This window comes from Tursiops truncatus, chromosome 8, assembly GCF_011762595.2.
Source record: "Tursiops truncatus isolate mTurTru1 chromosome 8, mTurTru1.mat.Y, whole genome shotgun sequence".
NCBI lineage: Eukaryota > Metazoa > Chordata > Mammalia > Artiodactyla > Delphinidae > Tursiops > Tursiops truncatus.
Genome location: NC_047041.1, coordinates 84,923,246 through 84,947,497, shown reverse-complemented (window position 1 = coordinate 84,947,497; position 24,252 = coordinate 84,923,246). Strand labels below are relative to the sequence as shown.

The window sequence follows — 24,252 nt, the reverse complement described above, 5'->3', positions numbered from 1 at the left end:
AATTCCCATGTACACATCACCCAGCGTCAACAATTATCAAGTCATGGTCTATTTTATTTGTCTGCACCTCCTACTTCCTTCCTCACCACTGGATTATCTTGAAACAAATCCCAGACATCATGGCTTTTTATCTGTAAATATTTCAGAATGTGTCTCTAAAAGATAAAAGCTCTTTAAAATAACATAACCACAATATTATTATTACATTATGGGTGATTTAAAATTGTCTCGACGAGACGTTTGTATGCACATTATAAATATATATATATAACTTTTGAATCATAAAACGATCATATTTTAAAAACATATTAAGATGCAGTAAGCATACCTGGTGTCTTCAGGTGTGTGCACAAAAGATGCACACACACGTGCTGAGTGGCTTCCTCTCATCTCTAGGGGAACGCCCTGGTCCCGAGGGCAGTCTCTACCACACGCTGGTTGGAGCTGTTCTGCCTGCAGTAGAACTGGAAGGGAAATCCTGCCCATCTTCATCCCAGTCTGTGAGAAATGGGGCTGAGGGTGATCTGGTCCGATCTTACAAGTGCTGTAAGTGGTCCGGACAGGCGGCCTCTGGAAAGGGATGCGCAGGAGACTGTCAAACCTGAGAAGCAGGAGGCAGGACCACCAGGTGACATCCTGAGAGAAGGTCCAGTCAGCCTCTCTTCTGCCAGCCAGCTGATGCCCCAGCATCTGTCATCTAAACTTGTAAAGCCTTATCAGTCACTCTTGTTGCTGGGTCAATGAATTGAGAAGATCATTCTTCCCCAGCAAGTTTGGCTCAGGTGGATGTGGACGAGGAAAATTCTCAGGAAAAACCAGAGGGAAAACCCAGAAAGAGGCTGTACCTAAGACCTCGTTGGCTTTTGTTCCAATTGTACCAAATCTGGCTTCTCAGTAGCAACCACTGCCCCTTTCCCAGGCCAGATGGGGCCATGCCAGTGATAGTTGGCACTGGCAAGACATGGCCTGCTCTTATTCAAGAGTGGAAAACTTTCTTTATTCCGGCCTAGTCTTGTGGAGGAGGGGAACCCCCAGAACAGGGGGTCATGTATCTCCACCGACAAATCAACCAACAGTGGCATATGCATTGCCTCATCTCATGGAGAAATTGCCCCATGTCCCATGACCGGAGCTTGCTCCCCTCTACGTTGTATTCATGGTGCCCCTGTGCTAGGCAGAGGTGGGTGACGTCTGTGGGATGCACGGGAATGATGGGCATTCTATCGATTTCTCAGATACGTCTCATCTTTCTCACTCCCCCCTCTTTCTATCTTCTTTTAACTTCTGTTTTCCCCCTGACTTGTCTCCCTTTCACTTTCCCCCTTTCCTCCTCACATCCTCATTGTTCATCATCTCCCCAGTTTCCCTTCATTCCTACCTCTCGGCTGGCTTCCCCTCCCACCAACCACATTTATGCCTTTTCTTGAAACTTCAGTCTCGCTCCCACCACCTTGGTCTGCCCATCTGCCACCTTGTCAGCCGGGTTTTGTCCCTTTCTCTTTCCCCACCCACAGAGTGTTGGCCCCTGGCGGCCTGGTTTAGGTCTTTCATGTGTTTCCGTTCTCATCACACGCAATCTGGAAACTAACCTTCAGAGCAGAGGATGGCTCTAGGGCACAGCCTGTTTTACGCTTCTCTCTTCCCTCGGGAAGCCAGGACAGGCTTCTCTGGTCCTTTGCTGGGGAGAAAGACAGAATGACCGGAAGTTAGCTCATGGGATAAACACGGAGGGCACAGAATATACTATACAGTCCCCATCTCCACGGGGAGAGAGATGGAAGACAAAGTCCCAGTTTTGTATAGAGCAGTCACTGGGAGAAGGGTGATTTCAGGATGTCTCAGTGACTTCCGTGCTGTAGGAATGGCTACTGCCACTTAGTGATAGAGAACCTGAGGATCAGGGAGGTTAAGTGTGGCCTGCCCATAGTCACACAGCAGTGGAGCCACTGACGGAACCTTGTCTGATGCCAAAGCCCTTGTTCTTTCTACTGCAATGAGGGCCTCTGTGGACTGAGGAAACTGGGTTACTGGCCTGCCTTTTCCTGTCTTAACCATTTGAGAAAGTCACTTACCACCCAACACCTCAGCATTTGTTTCTCTCTTTCCTGCCCTTTACTCATTTGCGTCTCATTTCCTCTAGAAAAGTTTATGGTCTTCACCTTCTCTCCCATGCCTTTCTCCACCCACGACTCAGTGATGTCACCAGTACTTTGGGCAGTCTGCAAAACCTCCCTGCTACATGGAGTTTCAGAATTCTAGCTGATTGGAGTCAGAATCAAAGTTTCCCTTCCCTGTGGGATGCTTATAGAAACCTGTGCTCAGGATTTCAGCGTCTGCCTCAAGTTAAAAGGACACCTAGGATCAGGCTAATACATGCAAGTCGGATGGAGCTCAGAAGTATCAAGCTCTCCCCAACATTCCCAGGGACGCTTCCCCCGCCAACAAACTAGCTGATGGTACAAGCATGTAGTTCTGCCTACAGCGCTCCATTCAGATCTGTTCTGCTTTTATTGACAAGGTAGTGCCTCTGCAACCCTGAAAATAATTTTGGTAAAAAGATTCTAAATCCCAATCTTTTTGTTATTAAAAGTTATTTTTGATATTTCTTTTTAGTTTTTGTTTGTTTGTTTTTGCAGTACGCGGGCCTCTCACTGTTGTGGCCTCTCCTGTTGCAGAGCACAGACTCCTGACGCGCAGGCTCAGCGGCCATGGCTCACGGGCCCAGCCACTCCGCGGCATGTGGGATCTTCCCAGACCGGGGCACGAACCCGTGTCCCCTGCATCAGCAGGCGGACTCCCAAACACTGCACCACCAGGGAAGCCTCCTTTTAGTTTCTGATCACACGTGCTCAGACTTTCTTTTTCCTACACTGTTTGCCATCACGGTGTACACACCATTTTCTCTTCTTCTTTGTTCCCTTAGCACTGAATTCTCTAGTGCTCATTTTTCAATGAGAGTTCCAGAATTACTCTTTTAAAATTATATCTAGCATTCCATTGATTGGATGTAGCATAATTTATTAAACTATTTCCTTGCTGATGTCCATGTAAGTTGCTTTGTCTGGTCACAATTATATCAAACATTCTAATGGAAATTCTTATACATGCTGCTTTTTGCTTCCATCAAATTTTTCCTCAGAAAATTTATCAGGAATGGGAATTGGTACTTGCTAGCTGTGTGACCTTGGACAAACTACTTCATCTCTCTAAGCCCCAATTTCCTCAAATGTAAAACAAAGCTAATATAATGCTTAATCCATAGGGCTGTGGTGAGGACTGAATAAAATAATGGAATAAAATAAAATAACATACATTCCATATATCTTAGCTGGTACTAGTACTGCTGCTGCCGTAACTGCTGCTACTACTAACACTATTTTTTCTGTACCTTTAGACTCAGCTGACTCAACATCATGTGGTTGAAACCCAGAATATTTTCTTAGAGGCAAACACAGCCTGGTTTGCAATCATCCAACAGGTCAAATTATTTTAGAACTTCTTATTTCATACACACCTCTCAGCCCTGCCACCTGTTCCTTACACACACCTCCTGTCTCTCCTGAGTCTGAGACTTTAGTCAAATCTCTGTCCTTACTTGATTTTTTTCTTAACATCTTTATTGGAGTATAATTGCTTTACAATGGTGTGTTAGTTTCTGCTGTATAACAAAGTGAATCAGCTATACATATACATATATCCCCATATCCCCTCCCTCTTGCGTCTCCCTCCCACCCTCCCTATCCCACCCCTCTAGGTGGTCACAAAGCACCAAGCTGATCTCCCGGTGCTATGCGGCTGCTTCCCACTAGCTATCTACCTTACGTTTGGTAGTGTATATATGTCCATGCCACTCTCTCACTTCGTCCCAGCTTACCCTTCCCCCTCCCTGTGTCCTCAAGTCCATTCTCTATGTCTGTCTTTATTCCTGTCCTGCCCCTAGGTTCTTCATAACTATTATTTTTTGTTAGATTCCATATATATGTGTTAGCATATGGTATTTGTTTTTCTCTTTCTGACTTACTTCACTCTGTATGGCAGTCTCTAGGTCCATCCACCTCACTACAAATAACTCAGTTTCGTTTATTTTTAGGGCCAAGTAATATCACATAGTATATATGTGCCACATCTTCTTTAACCATTCATCTGTCGATGGACACTTAGGTTGCTTCCAAGTCTTGGCTATTGTAAATAGAGCTGCAATGAACATCGTGGTACATGACTCTTTTTGAATTACGGTCTTCTCAGGGTATATGTCCGGTAGTGGGATTGCTGGGTCGTATGGTAGTTCTATTTTTAGTCTTTTAAGGACCCTCCATACTGTTCTCCATAGTGGCTGTATCAATTTACATTCCCACCAACAGTGCAACAGGGTTCCCTTTTCTCCACACCCTCTCCATCCTTTATTGTTCGTAGGCTCTTTAAAGACCTTTGTGAGACCTTGGCCCTCTTAACTTTGGAAAACATACTCCAGATCACAACAGGCATATTAAAACATTCCTGTCCCTCCATATCCTGCAGGAAATATAACATAGGAGCAGTAGACTAGTAGATGTAATGTGAGGTTTTGTATTAAATGAAATACTTAACAATTTTGATTTTGTGGTTTGGGTTAAGATTTAGGGGTCTAATGAATAATGTCTTTCATATTCCTTCCTGAGTTCAGAACTAAAGAAGAAATATATTCAGGAGACAGATAGATGGAGATCAAGATAGCAGCTTTATTACTAGGAAAAGCTGAAGAAAAGAATCTGTTTTAAATATGTGGTCAGAGAGAGCTTTCTAACACTGCCCTCTGAAGCGAACTTGCAGCATACCCTCCAAAAACCTTCAGGCTTCCTCCACTTGCCACAGAGTGGATGGAAGCCCAGAATGGTCCCTCGCTGCAGGGTCTGAAAGAGGGGAAGAGGGAGGGGCTGAGTGGAGAATGTTTGGTTTTTCTCCAAACTCACTGGCCAGAAAAGAGGGGGTAAAGGATGATCAGAGAGGCCAGGAGTATTTTTAGCTGAAATTCCTCCACATGAAAATATTGAGCCATTTGCAGCAACATGGATGGACCTAGAGATTATCACAGTAAGTGAAGTAAGTCCGACAGAGAAAGACAAGTATCATATGATATCACTTATATGTAGAATCTACAAAAAAGCGATACAAAGGAACTTATTTACAAAACAGAAATAGACTCACAGACATAGAAAACAAACTTATGGTTACCAAAGGGGAAGCAGGGGGAGGGATAAGTTAGGAATTTGGGATTAACAGATACAAACTATGACACATAAAACAGATAAACAACAAGGACCTACTGTATAGCACAGGGAACTATTTTCAATATTTTGTAATAGCTTATAATGGAAAAGAATGTGAAAAAGGACATATATGTGTGTGTATATATATATATATATATGAATCACTTTGTTGTACACCTGAAACATTGTAAATCAACTACACTTCAATTAAAAAAAAAAAAGAAAGAAACTATTGGACCAGGGAATGACAGGTTTCTTTCTGGACCCAATATTTGTGTCTCATCATGTCCAGCTGACCTGCTGGACATAATGAGAACAGGTTCCATCTCACCATTTGCACCTTGTGCTGTATGTCTCACATACAATCTGTGGTTATGATCACATGGTTAGACCCACTCTCTCCTGCCTTCTCCCCTGACCTTCCCCTTAGCCCCTGGCCTAGTGTGGGCGCCCCTGACATGGAGATGCAGCTCTGACATTCATGGCTCTTGATTCATGTTTCACTTTGCTTTCCTGTCGATGTGTAATTCTGTCCACCATAGAATAAGATTAGGTCAGAAGCAAAAACAACAAACAAACAAAAACAAAAAAACAGAAAACCTAAAAGAAGCAAATAAGCAAAACAAAACAATCCCAGTTGAAACTGGCCCAATTTACATTTGGGAAGCTTATTATTTCACATTACAACAAGGGAAAATGCTAATGTGGTATTAACAATGACTCAGTGATATAGAAACAAGTTTCCTTCTGCTCTGTCATCCCAGAATTCAGGCTTCATCCTAAAATTGGTCCCACCTGTGTTCCTAAGATCGATGCTGAAATTCCAGGCATCCCGTCCAGGAACCACCGCATCGAGAAAAAGAGAAGAGACCAAGCTGTCCCTGCTTTACTATTTTAGATGAGAAATCTTTTCTAAAATCCCCCTCACACTGTATTGGCCACTGTGAAACCAATCTCTAAGCAAGAGGCTAGAACCACCATTACTCTTTTAGACCTACTCATAGAGTTATGACCCAATAAGGTGGATACCCCAACAAAATCGGGCTCTGACAAAAGGAAAAGGAGAGAACGGATGTTGGGTAGGCGGCCAGACATGTGTGTTGTGCATCACTAGACATTTGTTTCAGTGGTTATGATTTTAAAGAACTAGTTTCCTTCTATTTCTCTGTTCTCATCTCTGAACCTCAATTTCCTCATCTGTCCTCTGCACCTTGCAAGGCTGCTGTGATGATCAAGTGAGATATCGTGTAAACTACAAAGTGCTGTGTAAACTTTGCTTCTGGTGAGCGTGGTGATCGTGAATGTGAGCTTTTCCACCACCACTGAGATGCAACTCATCGCAGACTTGAGCAGTTGTTTGCCAAGTTGGGGTAGTCCTTATAAGACTGAGAAGTGGAGACATCTCACCATTGGGAAGAAAGTTCCTCTTTGACCTCCAAATAGAATGAAAAAATGGAAATAAAAAGCTAAAGCAGATTAAACAGAAAACACATGAAAAGATGCTCCATGTCACTAACCACTAGGGAAATGCAAATCAAAATCACAGTGAGACGTCACCTTAAACCCACTAGGATGGCTACTACAACAAGTGCTGGCAAGGGTGTGGGGACTTTGCAACCCTCACACACTGTTGGTGGGAAGGTAAAATGATGCAGCCACGATGGAAAACGGTATGGTGATTTCTCAAAAAACTCAAAATAGAATTACCATATGACCTAGCCATTCCACTCCTGGTTGTATAAGTAAAAGACTTGAAAGCAAGATCTTGAAGAAATATTTGCATACCCATGTTCATAGCAGCGCCATTCACAATAGCTAAAAGGTGGAAGCAACGCAAGTGTCCAATGGATGAATGGATAAGCAAAATGTGGTAGATGCATACAATGAAACATTTTTCTACCTTAAAAAGAAGGGAAGCTGTCACGTGCTGTGACGTGAATGAACTTTGAAACCATTAAGCTGAGTGAAATAAACCAATCATGGAAAGACAAATACTGTATGCTTCCACTTACGTGAGGCACCTAGAGTCGTCAAACCCATAGAGGTAGAAAGTAGAATGGCGGTTGCCGGCGGGGAGAGGGGAGGGGGGAATGGGCACTTGTTGTTTAGTGGGTAAAGAGTTTAAGTTTGGCAAGATGGAAAAGTCCTGGAGATTGGCTATATAACAATGCAAAGACACTTAATGCCATTGAGCTGTCCATTTATAAAGGGTTAAGATGATAAAATTCATGTTATGCGTTTTTTGCCACAGTAAAAGTTTTTCAAAATTAAAGTTTCAGAATATGCAGTGCTGGATAGTACAGAATGAAATAGGCACTCACCCCCAACCCATAAAGAGTTGATGGGACTTCAAATGGGCTTAGTTTTTGTGGATGATGGTTTGGTAACATCTGTCAAAATGAAAGGCAGAAGAGGGAGGAGGTCTATGGGACCTAAAAGAAGGGCCATTATATAATAGGCCCAAGTGGGACCCCAAGAACAGGAGTAGAGTCAGTGTCCAGAGACCGCCCAGCCTCTGCCCAGCACATGCCATTCGCAGCCAACATTAGGAAACTGAGCTAACCATCCCTTCTCAGTTGGGTGACCCATTCCACTGCAAAGGCCTCTACTTGCTATCCTTCTCCTGGTCATCAGGTAAAGGTTTTTTTAACCTGTCCTTTGCTGATCATCTGGATAGAACTGTCAGCTACCTATGCCCCAAGATTTTGCTAAACCCTGTCTTTATAACCCGTATTAGGCAGAGTTCACTAACCAACAAACAATCTCAACACTTTAGTGTCTTAACACAATAGGACTTTATTGTGTTCTTATACGAGGTTCAATGCAGATGTTCTTGGTGGGGCAGCATTCCCGGGCAGTTCTCCTTCAAACAGTGACTCAGATATCCAGGTTTCTTGCCTCTGGTGGCTTGGCCATGCCTTAAAGCCCTCACAGAGTCTTCCACTTGGGCCTCTGCATTCAGCCAGACAGCAGAAGCTGCAGGGGTCATTTTAGGGGCCAGGCTTGAAAGTGGCAAACATCATTGCCACCCGTATTCTCTTGCCAAGAGGCAGGCAGTCCGGAGCCAGGGGAACTCCAGAAGCAGTTTGACCAGGGCTCCATGCTGTTTCTCTGTTCTTCTCTTGGTTCTCCTCTGCTCTGTGTTGACACTGCCCTCTTCATGGCCGTTCTCATGGCTACAAGATGGCTGCCAGCTGCATCCAGGGAACAGGTTGTTCACGTTGAAAGGGAGAGAGGAAAAAGAAGTTTCTCTCTCCCAGAAGCCCTGAGCAAATCTCTCCTCACATCTCACTGATGTGAAGTGGCTTAGGGCCGCCCAATCCTGAACCAATCAATGACAGGTGAACTACTATGAAGGGTATAAAGTAATTATAAAATAATCTACATGCCAGGTAGAGAGTCAACAATAGTGACTCCTGGCAGGTTTGGGCCAGCCTGTGGAAAATATTGAATCTCAACCTCAGGAATCTGTATATAAAGTAAAAGACATGGGGAACCATTGATTGTTCTTCCAGCAGGGGAGCAGATAGAACTAAGTTCAGGGCATAATTATTTGCATGTGTAGATCGGAAATAATCAAGCAGAGGGGAGTGGATGGGGAAGGGCCACGTGCCCGCTGCCACCATGTCTTCTTCTCCCCGCATCAATAATGGCTCCCAGAAGAAATGCTGCATTCACATCAGGTAGACATGACTGACGAGGTATGAAGTCAGTGGGAATGGAAAGGAGATCTTTGATGGAAGAAACAATCCGGAAAGAATTGACAAGATGACAGTAGACGGGGAAAGAAAACTTTTCAGTGATTCTGAAGTTGTCAATTTGGACGATTTTAATGTGTAGTGCCATGGATAGAAATACGGTCGTCTAGGAGAATCAGCGAGGGGATTTTGAATCTGTAAATCAGATGGATGACTAATAATAATGATAAAAATAAAATGATGCTAGTAATAAAGTAAAAATAATTAATAATAAAAATTAGCATATATTGAGCAGTTGATATGTGTCAGTATTTCCTAAGGTATTTACTTAATATTTGCTAAGATGCCTCCTGTTGCTCTGATACATACGTATGCTTTCATGTACTCCTTACAACAATCCTATTATCACCCCCATTTCGTAGAGGAAGAAACTGAGGAATATAGTGGCAAAAGTACACAATTCAAGGTCATATAACTGGTACGTGGAGAAGGTAGGATCCAGCCCAGGCTATCTGACTCAGGACCCTATTCTTTCAGTCATTATAACAATAGCTAATATTTATTAAGCACATACTATATGACAGTACTCTACATATAGTCTCTTTAATGCTTACGAGTCAGCCTATAAAATCGGTTTCATAGATGAGGAAGCTGAGGTACAGAAAGGGTAAAAGACTTGCCCAGAGCAACCCAGCTAGTAAGTGGCAGAGGTGGGATTCAAACTGCAGTAGGCATAGCCCTAAAACACATGTTCTTTCCACGATGTGATGAAAAAGACAAATGCATCCTAGGACTGCAGGATCTATACACTTTGTCTCATCAATGATGGTTTAAACTTCTAGGTTGGGGACCAAGCCTCACATATCTGGGGTACACCCTTGGTGAGTACAGGACCTGGCACATAGATGTCCAGAACCAATAGAACTGTGAAGTCTCTGGAAATCTCTGCCTACAGAGAAAAAGCTGAAACTACGGTGGAAGGATTCTGACCAATGGAGGCATGAAATTCAAGGAGGCGGAAGAGCAGGGTCAGACAGTCCTGAGTCCAACTGCATTTGCTGGAGAGGCTTGGGCAAATTGCTTAACCTCTGAGCTTCCATGTCATCACCTGTAAAATGGGGATAATAATAGCGGCACCTCACTCTGGGGAGCAATCTAACGACGACTACCCATTATAAGAGGAAGCAAGTGAACATTTGGCTCCTAGCCCTAGCAAACGCTCATTACATGGTAGCAATGTTGCTATGATTGTTGTCATTGTTATTATTTCTACAAGGGAATGTGCCAGGGAAACGGTCCATGCCTCTGGGAGAAGGATTCTGCAGCTTATATTTTATAATGTTCCTGCCCCTTTGAAGCCTCCACACAGCAGTTGCCTTGGCCTCCAAAGTTTCGCGGCAGGATCTCTTCAAACCCAAATGACAAAAGCCAGCTGCTGCTCCAGGAGCAAAGGAGAGAGGGAAGGGGGGAGGGCAGTGGTGGGAAAAGGGAGGTGGAGAAGGCCTGCCCACCCAAGGTGTCTTCCCTAGGTCCTTCCCGGATCCCACTAGCTCTGCAGTGTGGCCCCAGCACTGGCTGGCACTGGCTTCCTGCCGGGTCACGTGGCTTGTATTTCAAGATGTAACTAGCAGCTGCTGGCCGCTGGTTCTGGCTACTAATACCATGACCAAGAAGTGGTGGAGCTGTGAGGTCAGCGCTGGCACCGGAGCAGCTGCCACCCCCTGTCCACATGGGTGGGGCCAATGGGGAGGACCCAGGCCTGGGAACTATAGCACAGGGCACTGACTACCCCAGAGGGGCTTTCAGATCTTCCAGACGGAGACCCCCAGCTCGGCTCGCCTAGACCCAGACTCTGGCTTACTCACCAGGAAGAAGCAACTCCCCCTCAGCAGCAATGCTCCCAGAGTCTTCTGGAATCCTGTGAGTCTCCAGCTGCTTAGTCATAGCACTTCAGAGCTGGCAGAGCCCTTAAACCAGCCATCCCGTTTCATAGGCAAAGAAACTGAGACCCAGAGGGGTGAAGTGACTCGTCTAAGATGGCCCATGAGTCAGAGCAGGGCTGGGCACGAACACTTGCTGCAAACAGCCAGCCTGGGGCTTTTCCATTACTCAAAACTACAGGGCCTGCCCTGGCACACTTAGCTCAAAAGGGCCGGATCCTGGGATCCAGTTGGGACCTGTGACCCAAACCAAGTGCTGAACACCTTTGAAAGAGGGCTTAGGGAAAACAAATAGTGAGGAAACATGTTGGCAAAGAAAAATGTGCTCTGACAGAGATACGTGCTCACCCCTACTGTGTGAAATGAAGAAGAATCGGATTCCCCAGGCGCAGTTCATCCTATGTTCTCATTTGAATAAGGAGCACGTCGTGCACACGCATGTGGACACAGAAAAAAGACTGGAAGGAAAAGTAAACCGGACTTACTTCCGGAAGGCAGCGTTATGGATGGTTTTCATGTCTCTTGTCATCCATATTTTCTAACTTTTCTACTTTGGGGGTGTTTACTTCTGTAACAACAATATTAAAAGGATACAAAATGAATAGACAAGTGCCCGGGTCCCCGGTCACCCACGCTCAGTCAGGCTTGGCTTGTGGAAGATTCCAGAAGAGGCTGCACCCATTGCACAAGGAGGGGGCGTTTTCCTTTCTGGTGAAGCCTAAGCCAGCTCGGGCCTGAGGGCAGTAGTCACGGCGCGGCTTTGCTGCAGTCTGGGGGCAGCAGCTCCGGCTTAGGGCCCCCCCAGGTCCCCCGTACGCACGAGGGAGGGAGGACCAGACAGCAGACCCCAGCCTCACAGCTGGCCCTGCAGAGCACGTGCCCACGGCCCGACGTGTGGAGAATGGGCAAGAGCCAGAAAAAGGCCAGGTGGCCCTCTGGGAGGTCTCCAGTCTCAGCCACGCCGTCTGGGAAAGCTCACGGCCTAGTGCTGTCTTTCAGACACGTAGGTGGCCCTCTGGGAGCTCCCAAGTCTGAGCCACGCCCTCCGGGAAAGCTCATGGCCTAGTGTTGTCTTTCAAACACATATATCTCACTGACATTTTTTTGCCACTTGCCTGCTACGGTGCCAATGTCCTCGAGACCAAGCCACCTTTCTGGGTTAGCCCGTGAGAGCTGCCTGCCAGCTAGACTTCCCAACCTCCTTCTCGAGGAGTACAGCCCAGGGAATGGTGGGTCTTGTCCCCAGGGCCACGGAGCTCAGGGACAGTTTTGTTTAGACAGAACACTGCCCCTATGCCACATACCGTCAGGACTACCGTGCCTGCCCAGTGCCCTGGCTGGGGCCCCCTGCTTCTTAGATATTAGCTAATTTATGCTTCCCCAAAGGGCCCAAATACCACAGGAAATGCCATCATACATCGAAGGGGCACCTCCATGAGGACAGCTTCTCTTGTCCCATAAAGGGTGGGTCTTACCACATCTTCACATGGTAGTGACAAATGCAGAGGCAGCCCAAACAATCAAGTCTGAGAGCACCATGGCTCTGCTCTCCTCTAGCCCATCTCCTGGGCCGGTTACCAAACATCCCAGGAGAAGTTGGAAGATCAAGTTACAGAGATTGGATCTTCATTCTGCCACCAACTGGCTGTGTGACCTGGGGAAAGTCACTTCACCTCTCTGAGCCTCACTTTTCCTCACCTATAAAACAGAATAATGATAACAGCTGATGCTTACATTACCCCTTGCTGCGTGCCAGATGATACTGCATGATGCCACATGTCACATCGGTCACTTATTTAGTCCTGACAGTTCTATGAGTAGGTACTATCATCACCCCATTTATGGGCAAAGAGAGCTGAGGCAGTGGGAGGGCAGGTGAGCTGCCCAGGTTCTGTAGCCGGTCAGAAGTGGGATTCAGGCAGTCTGTGTACGAGTCAAACAGGCGCATCACTTGAGTGCCTCAATAGCTACTGCGAGCCCTCAGGCTTTATAGCCAACCTGGGAGATTCAACTGAGATAGGGAATCTGAATGCTTTTCATGACAAGTTCTAAAATGACATGAACTCTTTTTATCTTGCAAGAACAGAAAGGGGTAATGTTTCCAAATCTCTCGCCAGTGGTGGCATTTCAGAGACTGTGGCAACACCTGAACAGAAGGAGACATTCGTGGGTAAGAGCGAGCCCTGCCTGGGTGGTTCTATTTCCTAGCTCTGCCAGGAGAAAGCAACCAGCTCTGCTCCCAAAGCCAGAGTGCTGTGTTATTGAGAGCTGTTCCCAGCTCACCCTTGACTGATAAACAGGAGTCACCTTTCTCCTCGGGTGATGGGGACACTCCGGCACCTTTCCCGCCCTGATGTGGGTCTCCACCCAGGCACTTCTCCCTGCCCCATCTTGTGGAGGAAGGGCCCCAGCTCCTCAGCCATGAGTGCTGTGTCCCAGGCTGCCGAGGACGCACCTGTGCTGTAGAGGTCTCCCCAGCTTCCCCCGCAGCCGGCCCTCAGCCCTCCCTTCTGCCTCTCACTCCCACATCGGCACAGGGATGAGTGGCAAGGGCTGGGAAGTCTGTGTCTTGTCTTTTAGTCTAATTAATACACATGAGGGCTCTTGCTTGGCTGGGAGGGTGGGGAGCTGGCACTAAAGATGCAGCACATGTGGTAAAGGGTTAACAGCCTGAGCTCCACAGTTGAAATTCCTCCATCACTTCCTGGCTGTGGAACCTTGAGTAAGTTACCTAACCTCTCTGTGCCTGTTTTCTAATGAGCAAAATGGAGGTTGTTGTAAAGATTCAGGGACCTGCAAAGAGCCTGTGATCATGCCTGGCATATACTAAGTGCTCAACAAACATGCACTATGATTATTTCTTTCCCTCTCTGCAACTACTTCAGATTAAGGTACCTCAAGAAGGTGACAGAAGCTTTTCCCACATGCTTTCATAATATCCTGCACCATAATGCATCCTTGATTCAGCCGGTATGTGTTGAGGGCCTACTAAGTGCCAGGCACTGGTTAGATCTAGAGAATGCAAGGATCTAACACTCAGGGGGAGGGAGGAAGAAGACATATACACAGATAGTACACTGCAGCGGGGGTCGATGCTTTGAGACCCGTGGGCCCTGGGGAGGGAATCCTCCAACACTGGTGAGCCTGTGACGGTGGAGGGGGCAGGGGGCAGGGGGCAGGGAAGACCTGCCAAAGGAGATAAACTTGAACTGAATCCTGAGTCATGCATAGGCCTCGCAGGAGCTGGGAGAGCATTGCAGACTGTGGGAAGGTGATGAGAGGGACAGCTCCGCGCATCCCGTCCACACAGCTGTCTTCGTGAGACTCCGTGGAGACCCAGCTTGGTCCTGAGCTTAGGGCCCAGGCATGGTCCATGGGGAAAGTGTGAAAGTTCCTCTTAGCAACTAACATCGAGATCGTGGCTGCCAGGACTGGACAGGGTTGGGGAGACAGCCAGAGCCACGGCTGGGAGGGAACGGAGAGAAAGTGAGAGTGCTGGGGGAAGGCCAGGGCCGTTCCATCCCAAGGCTGGCTCAGAGCGGCTCCGCCCTGAAGCCTGCTTACAGCCAAGGAGACTCCACAGGAACTGAGAGCAAGAAGGGACTGAAGAGAATAAGACCAACTTTCCCAGGTCTTCTGCGAAGGGAAAAGAACCAGCGGCGTTTGACTGGGAAAAGAGGGGGAACTTGTCCAGGGAGGTGCCATCCTAGAAGGCCAAGGATGGGAGCACCTTCCCGAAGCTTATGACCACAAGGAAAGCCGCCACCGTCTCCCCTGCAGGAACTGGAGGGGACCAGCGCAGTGGGGACCGATCAGCAAAGCTGGCAGATACCATGGCTGACGGCTCCGATGCCTGCGGCCCCCAGCTCGTCCGTCCTCCTTCTCCAATCCTCCTGCTTACCTGAGCCAGGCTTTCAGCTCAACCCTGCTGAATGTGGGCAGCTCATAGGCATCCACACCAGGGCGGGAGCTGGCTCTGGACAGGAGAGAAGCGCAAGCCCAGCATCTTGGTCCAGTGTTTGCCCCTAACCTGCAGTGTGGCCCTGGGCAAGTCTCCACCCTCTCTGGCCTTCTGTTTCCTTATCCTTATAATGAGACCACATACTTGCTTTCCCTTCAAGTTTGCTGGGAGGAATTAATATAATGTGTAAAAACAGTGAAATGCTTAAAATGGGAATGGTTGTGTTTTTGACGTCTTCACTGAATGCGGAGCCTCGGGGAAGGGGAATCTGTCTGGTTCCCTGTTGCAACCAACATGGAGCACACCCAGCTTGCTTGCAGGTGGGTCTGCCCGAAATGGGGGGAATCGGAGGAAGCGATTTCAGGCTTCAGCAGGTCCCCGTACCTGCTCCTGCCTTGTGATCACCTGCAACTGCTAGAGCAGTGAGAGCTGGAAAAACAAAAGCAAAACCCATGGAGGCTACAACACAGTGGCCAGGAATACAGCGCCTGCTTCCTCTACGTAACCTGGCCCCTGGGACAAGTGGTTGGAATCGCCTTCCCTGTAGCCACTTTGCCTTCTTCCTGATGAACGCAAGTCCACTTCAGCCTGACTTGGCGAAGTTTTGAGGCAAAAGCTACATTTCTCACCACCCTTGCATCTAGCGTAGCCATGGGACACAGCTGTGGCCAAAAAGATAAGAAGGTGCTGGATTGAGACTCTGGAAAACCTCCAACAGATTCATCTGGCATTTTGCCATCTGATCTTCCTCTTCTTACTACCTGGAATGCAGAATTGCGCCTAGAACTCTAAAAGCCATTTTGCAGCCACGAGGACACAATCCATACGCCAAGAATGACTGAGCAAAGGCTCTGATGGCATCTTTAAGCTGCCATATAAGCCTGGACTGCCTGCTTCTGGAAATATAAACTTCTTAGTTGTTAAAGCCACTGTTCTTTCCCCCTCCCTGGGGAGAGGTCAAGGTGAGGGGATGGAGTCTGCTATTTGCAGACCAATACACCCTTTCCTCCAAAGACTAGGTCAGTGCCACCTTGGACATCCTCTAAGACTCCACAAAGGTCTTATCATACTGCACTATAAGAGCCAATTGCTCATATACCATCCCTACCAGACGCAAGCTCAGGGAAAGCAGGGTGCACATTCTGTGTTGATCACTGGAGCATCCCCAGGGCATGACAGTTTCTGGCAAACATTAGCTTCTCTCTGTACTTTTCTTGAATCAATGAATGAAGGAACACTTTAGATTGTAATTCCAGGAGATGTAGCTAACTTGCATTAGAGCCAGGAACCATCATTTCTGGCCAGTTTTGAAACCTCTGTTGACGCATCTTTGAAAAAGTCAGTTTTAGAATGGTTTGCCTAAAATACCTAAAGCTTTGTAAATAACTCTACCAGCCTCCCATAGAACCACTGCCTTTTCCTAACCACCCACAGCCCATCATGGCTGCCCTCAACTTGCCACTACATGACCCAGAAGGCAACTCACGCAAACCCTCCGGCAGATTCTGATGCCAAGTGATTATCATAGCTGAGAAACGGCACATCCCACGATACATGGAGAGCTTGACTGAATAAACATAAATGTGTATAGGGAAACATTCACAGACATAGTTGTCAGATTGTCGTCCTATCCAAATATCTCAGTTATTTTTAGACTTGTAAAACTACTTTCTTCAAGACATCTGGAAGGTTCTAACAGTCTCCTCCTCCTCTTTCCTTTATTGTGACTTTATCCTCAAAACCTGCTGTTTTCACTGTGTCCTCAAAATATTCACACTTTTTCCGGATTCAAGTTATCCAACTTGGAGATCCAACTATATAACTTCTTCTTTTTTTGTTTTTTAATATTTATTTATTTATTTGGTTGCACCAGGTCTTAGTTGCAGCAGGTGGGCTCCTTAGTTGCGGCTCCAGGGCTCCTTAGTTGTGGCTCGTCAGCTCCTTACTTTCAGGCTCCTTAGTTGTGGCATGAAAACTCTTAGTTGCGGTATGCATGTGGGATCTAGTTCTGTGACCAGGGATCAAACCCTGGCCCCTTGCATTGGGAGCGTAGAGTCTTAATCACTGTGCCACCAGGGAAGTCCCTATATAACTTCTTTATTTGCCTTCTTTTGGAAAAGCATGGGAAGTCCATATATAACTGATGGGAATGCAGAGTTCATGTGTTTCCTACAAACTTGAAGTTCATTTGTTCAAGATGTTTGATGACAGTCCCTTGAGGAAAATCACAGATGATGCAGCAGGGCTGCCTGCTAAAGCTCTCTCAGGTTCTTCTTTCTGGGTTCACACCCTCCCATGAAGTTTGGTGAGGGCCATACATCCTGAGGTCCTTACTCTCCTTCCTTATCCACCTGCTGAATGGGGAGGACTCCAAGGACTTAGAGGAGGATGGAGCCACAAGATGGAAGGAGCCTGGGTCTCTGGAGCAGCTGCATGAAGCAGAGAGTTGCAGATCTTGCACTAGGCTGTTGCAGGAGTAAAAGAAATAAATGTTATGGTACCAATGCTTTGAAAGTGTATCTGTTACAGCAACTAGCATTATTTCAGATTACTCCTTACTTATCTATAGCCTGTTTTAGTATCTTTATTCTAAAATGCTGTCCCACTTTGCTTTGTATTAGAGCTCCATGACTATACTGAATGTGAGCCTTTAGATCATTGGTCCCAACTTTGGCAGCTCAACAGAAGTAACTGAGGAGCTTCTGCAATCTCCCAGTGCTTAGGCCTTACCCCCAGAGGTTGTGATTCAATTGGTCAGTGGTGGGACCCAGCCTTTGCTATTTTGAAAGAGCATCCCAGGTGATACTAAGGGCAGACAGAATTAAGAGCCATTGTTCTAGAGCAAGTGTTCTCAAAATTGAGTGTGCACCAGAACACGTGAGAGACTTGTTCAAATACATATTTCTGGGCCCCACCGCCAGAGTTTCTGATTCAGTAGGGTCTGGGGTACAGCCTGGGAATTTTCATTTGTAATACATTCCCAAATGAAGCTGATACTGCTGGTTCAGGGACCACACTCTGAGAACCACTGGTCCAGACTTTTAAATCCCCCCTTAATAACAACAGCAATCACTGGTGTCATCCCTAGAAAACACTAGCCACTCAACAACTGAGTATATAACTGAGTTGAAATGAAGGCACATAGGCCTTTATACTTGATGACTCGTACTTTGTTTTTCAATAGATTCAGATTGAGTTTGCTTAGTTGTGCAATCCAACCAAGACACTCTGTAGGAACAGGAAGAGGGGAGAATGTTTGGGTGAGGAAGAATTTAATACTTGGGTTTGAGCTGGCATGTGGAAGCAAATATTTATTTAGTATCATGTATGGTCATGGTACTACGTTGACCTCTCCCTATTTTATCCTTTAGTGAAGGGAGATTTCCAAAAGAGAGAGGGACTTCCAGCCATCTGTGACTGAGTAGTAAAGCTCAATGAGATGGAGGCAGGAAGGTCTCCGTAGGAGGAATGACCTAAAATAATACACACACACACACACACACACACACACACACACACACACACACACATATACACACACACATTGGATTTACAGGGAAAGTGGGAGAATTGGATATGATATCTCAAAGAGGCACAAAATAAATGATGGAATGAAGTAAGGAAGTCTGAGGACCCAAGCATTATCATCTTTGTGAGTCCTTTAACACTTGAAGTTCTTTATTCTCCCAAAAAGGAGGACACACTCCCAATCAGTGTGTGCTCTAAATAGAGCACCGTTCATAGCCTACAGTCTTCTTTCTACAGGAGGACCTCACTAATGCATAATTTTGTACTTGTGATATATATACACACACATACATATACATGTACACATTATACATACAGACACATATGATATAAATGATCACCCGGCAGGCAGTAAAGCTGTTTAAATTTAGTGGACCAGACAACTTTGCACTTAGAATTTCTAACACTGTTTATTTTACTCATTAATTCTACTACAAATTCCAATAATTATTTTTATAAAATACTATGTATCTATAAAAGGCTATTAATGAAACCCTCCTTCATATTTGAAGATACTTATTTACAAAATACAGAAATGGATTCTGGCTATTAAAGCAAAAAAAGGGAGGGAAGAGGGAGAATTTATTAAAAGGTATTGATTAGCTCAAAAAACTGCAAGGGCCAATGAACTAGGATTAGAACCTACACATCCATGGACAACATCACAAATCGAAAAACTGCAAGGGGCAATGAACCAAGGTTAGAACCTACACATCCATGGACAACATCTGAAATCAAAAAGCTGCAAGGGACAATGAACCAGGATTAGAATCTACACAGCTTTGGACAACATCCAAAATCATGCCCAGACTGGTCACAACCAGACACCTCTACTGCCAATGCTCGGCACCACTTGTGCTGCTTCTACCTCCAATTCTGAGCATGGAACGTTGCTGCTCTCATTGAAACACTGCTGCTTTGAGGAAACAGATGAAGCTGCTCCTGCTGCCACCATCTTTGCTACAAGGATTCCTGCCTCTTTGCCTCACTAGCTCTCTCTCTGGTGGATGCCACGTATGGGAGTGTCTGAGCGGTGGAGCCTGAGTCACATGCAAATTTCCTTGTTGCAGAGGAGTCTGGGAAGTAGTCTCTCCTTTCTACTAAGAGTCATAAGGTGGGAAATTCTCCATACATAGCAAAGAGGTTTATATCCTGGGCAGTCACACAGAATGATAGATGTCAATGTCGCTAGTTTCAGGGAATTAAACATTATATGATTTTCATTTCCTTAAAAAAAAACTTCTGTTCCTGAGATATTTCAAAGTCATACAGAAAAAAATTTTTAATAATAAATTTGCATGCTACCTCTAAAAGAAAGCATGTGTAAATACTAGCAAACAGATCCAACAACACATGAAAAGGATCATAAAACATGATCAAGTGGGGTTTATCCCAGGAATGCAAGGATTCTTCAATATATGCAAATCAACCAATGTAATAAAACATATTAACAAATTGAAGGATAAAAACCATATGATCATCTCAATAGATGCAGAAAAAGCTTTTGACAAAATTCAACACCCATTTATGATAAAAACCCTCCAGAAAGTGGCAAAAAGTAAACTTTCCTCAACATAATAAAGGCCATATATGACAGACCCACAGCCAACATTGTTCCCAATGGTAAAAAACTGAAACCATTTCCTCTAAGATCAGGAACAAGACAAGGTCGTCCACTCTCACCACTATTATTCAACATAGTTTTGGAAGTTTTAGTCACAGCAATCAGAGAAGAAAAAGAAATAAGAGGAATCCAAACTGGAAAAGAAGAAATAAAGCCTGTCACTGTTTGCAGATGACATGATACTATACATAGAGAATGCTAAAGATGCTACCAGAAAACTACTAGAGCTAATCAATGAATTTGGTAAAGTAGCAGGATACAAAATTAATGCACAGAAATCTCTTGCATTCCTATACAGTAATGATGAAAAATCTGAAAGAGAAATTAAGGAAAGACTCCCATTTACCATTGCAACAAAAAGAATAAAATACCTAGGAATAAACCTATCTAAGGAGACAAAAAGCCTGTATGCAGAAAACTAGAAGACAATGATGAGAGAAATTAAAGACGATACAAACATGGAGAGATATACCATGTTCTCAGATTGGAAGAATCAACATTGTGAAAATGACTATACTATCCAAAGCAATCTGCAGATTCAGTGCAATCCCTATCAAACTACCACTGGCATTTTTCACAGAACTAGAACAAAATATTTCACGATTTGTATGGAAATACAAAAGACCTCAAATAGCCAAAGCAATCTTGAGAAAGAAAAATGGAGCTGGAGGAATCAGGCTCCCTGACTTCAGACTATACTACAAAGCTATAGTAATCAAGACAGTATGGTACTGGCACAAAAACAGAAATATAGATCAATGGAACAGTATAGGAAGCCCAGAGATAAACCCACGCACATATGGTCACCTTATTTTTGATAAAGGAGGCAAGAATATACAATGGAGAAAAGAGCCTCTTCAATACATGGTGTTGGGAAAACTGGACAGCTACATGTAAAAGAATGAAATTAGAACACTCCCTAACACCATACACAAAAATAAACTCAAAATGGATTAAAGGCCTAAATATAAGGCCAGATACTATAAAACTCTTAGAGGAAAACATAGGCAGACACTCTATGACATAAATCACAGCAAGATCCTTTTTGACCCATCTCCTAGAGAAATGGAAATAAAAATAAACAAATGGGATCTAATGAAACTTAAAAGCTTTTGTACAGCAAAGGAAAACATAAACAAGACAAAAAGACAACCTTCAGAATGGGAGAAAATATTTGCAAATGAAGCAACTGACAAAGAATTAATCTCCAAAATGTACAAGCATCTCATGCAGCTCAATATCAAAAAAAACAAACAAACCAATCCAAAAATGAGCAGAAGACCTAAATAGACATTTCTCCAAAGATATACAGATTGCCAACAAACACATGGAAGGATGCTCAACATCACTAATCATTAGAGAAATGCAAATAAAAACTACAATGAGGTATCACCTCACACCAGTCAGAATGGCCATCATCAAAAAATCTACAAACGATAAATGCTGGAGAGGGTGTGGAGAAAAGGGAACCCTCTTGCACTGTTGGTGGGAATGTAAACTGATACAGCCACTATGGGGAACAGTACGGAGGTTCCTTAAAAAACTAAAAATAGAACTACCATATGACTCAGCAATCCCACTACTGGGCATATACCCTGAGAAAACCATAATTCAAAAAGAGTCATGTACCACAATGTTCATTGCAGCTTTATTTACAATAGCCAGGACATGGAAGCAACCTAAGTATCCATCCACAGATGAATAGATAAAGAAGATGTGGCACATATATCAGTGGAATATTACTCATCCATAAAAAGAAATGAAATTGAGTTATTTGTAGTGAGGTGGATGGACCTAGAGTCTGTCATACAAAGTGAAGTAAGTCAGAAAGAGAAAAACAAATACTGCATGCTAACACATGAATATGGAATCTAAAAAAAAAATTGTTTTGAAAAACCTGGGAGCAGGACAGGAATAAAGACACAGACGTAGAGAATGGACTTGAGGATATGGAGAGGGGGAAGGGTAAGATGTGATGAAGTGAGAGAGTGGCATGGACATATATACACTACCAAATGTAAAATAGAGAGCTAGTGGGAAGCAGCCACATAACACAGGGAGATCAGCTCGGTGCTTTGTGACCACCTAGAAAGGTGGGATAGGGAGGGTGGGAGGGAGACGCAAGAGGGAGGGGATATGGGGATATATGTATATGTATAGCTGATTCACTTTGTTATAAAGCAGAAACTAACACACCATTGTAAAGCAATTATACTCCAATAAAAATTAAAGAAAATAAAAGAAATCATGTGTTTCCTTGGCATGAAAAGTGCTTTCTCAAAGTCTCTGGATCTTGAGGAGCCAGAAAGTTGATTCTGTGGCTCTGAACATTTCAATAAGGAGCAGATATGTGCATGGTGGGTGGCTGTAGAAATACTAGGCCTTGTTTAGTCTAGCTGTCTGGATTTTAGCTCATTTTATGTTCACTTCTGGAGACGCACTCATTCTATCTGTTAGAATTTTGGCACAAAACAGATGGCCACTCCAAAGGATGATTGGAGAGGGTTCAAGGAGGGGTTATTTACCAAAGCATAGTGCTCATAAGTAGAAACAAACAAGGGATGATGAAGGACCCTAGGGTTAGTAAGGGCAGAAGCTGTTGTGATGATGGGTCTGAAGGGGCAAAGGGTCCTGTAGCCATGAGAGAGTGAGAAGACACTGTGACATATTCCATCATAGACCCTCAGTCCACCTGACTTTAGCACAACATGGTGGACAGTTCCATGCATTTTGCCCACATCAAAGTCCCACATCAAGGGCAAAGAACTGAAAATAGAGATACCATATGATACAGCAATCACACTCCTGTGTATATATCTGGAGAAAACCATAATTGGAAAAGATACATGCACCCCAAAGTTCACTGTAACACTGTTCACAATAGTCAGGACATGGAAGCACCTTAAATGTCCATCAACAGAGGAATGGATAAAGAAGATGTGGTACATATATACAAATGGACTATTAGTCATAAAAAAAAAAGAGAGAGAGATTGGTTCAAGATGGCGAGTAGAAGGACATGTGCTCATTCCCTCTTGTGAGAGCACCGGAATCACAACTAACTGCTGAACAATCATTGACAGGAAGACACTGGAACTCACCAAAAAAGATATCCCACATCCAAAGACAAAGGAGAAACTGCAATGAGATGGTAGGAGAGACACAATCACAATAAAATCAAATCCCATAACCACTGGGTGGGTGACTAACAAAATAGAGAACTATTATACCACAGAAGTCCACCCACTGGAGTGAAGGTTCTGAGCCCCACATCAGGCTTCCCAACCTGGGGGTCCGGCAACGGGAGGAGGAATTCCCAGACAATCAGACTTCAAAGCCTAGCTGGATTTGATTGCAGGACTTTGACAGGACTGGGGGAAACAGAGACTCCACTCTTGGAGGTCACACACAAAGTAATGTGCACATAAGGACCCAGGGGGAAGGAGCAGTGACCCGATAGGAGACTGAACCAGACCTACCTGGTAGTGTTGGTGGGTATCTGGCAGAGGCAGGGGGTGGTTCTGTTTCACCACGGGGACAAGGATGCTGGCAGCAGAAGTTCTGGGAAGTACTCCTTGGCATGAGCCCTCCCGGAGTCTGACATTAGCCCCACCAAAGAGCCTGTAGCCTCCAGTGCTAGGTCACCTCAGGCCAAAAAACCAACAAGGAGGGAATTCAACCCCACCCATCAGCAGACAAGTGGATTAAAGTTTTACTGAGCTCTACCCACCAGAGCAACACCCAGCTCTACACACCACCAGTCCCTCCCATCAGGAAGCTTGCACAAGCCTCTGAGATACCCTCATCCACCAGAAGGCAGACAGCAGAAGTAATAAGAACTACAGTCCTGCAGCCTGTGGAGCAAAATTCACATTCACAGAAAGACAAACAAAATGAAAAGACAGAGGACTATGTACCAGATGAAGAAACAAGATAAAACCCCAGAAAAACAACTAAATGAAGTGGACAAAGGCAAGCTTTCAGAAAAAGAATTCAGAATAATGATAGTAAAGATGATCCAGGACCTCAGAAAAAGAATGGAGGCAAAGATCAAGAAGATGCAAGAGGGCGCAGTGGTTGAGAGTCTGCCTGCTGATGCAGGGGACACAGGTTCATGCCCCGGTCTGGGAGGATCTCACATGCAGTGGAGTGGCTGGGCCCATGAGCCATGACCACTGAGTCTGCGTGTCCGGAGCCTGTGCTCCACAACAGGAGAGGCCACAACAGTGAGAGGCCTGCGTACCACAAAAAAAAA

The 24,252-nt window shown here is 45.0% G+C and overlaps 1 long non-coding RNA gene across 1 annotated transcript; it reads right to left on the bottom strand.

The window, feature by feature from the left end:
- Positions 1-8,347: 8,347 nt before the first annotated feature.
- LOC141279381 (uncharacterized) lies at positions 8,348-23,734 on the bottom strand. Its single transcript, XR_012333518.1, has 2 exons — positions 23,477-23,734; positions 8,348-17,310 (listed from the first exon to the last, which is right to left on the bottom strand). It is a non-coding gene; the product is annotated as an uncharacterized lncRNA (long non-coding RNA).
- Between the last annotated feature and the right edge of the window lie 518 nt (positions 23,735-24,252).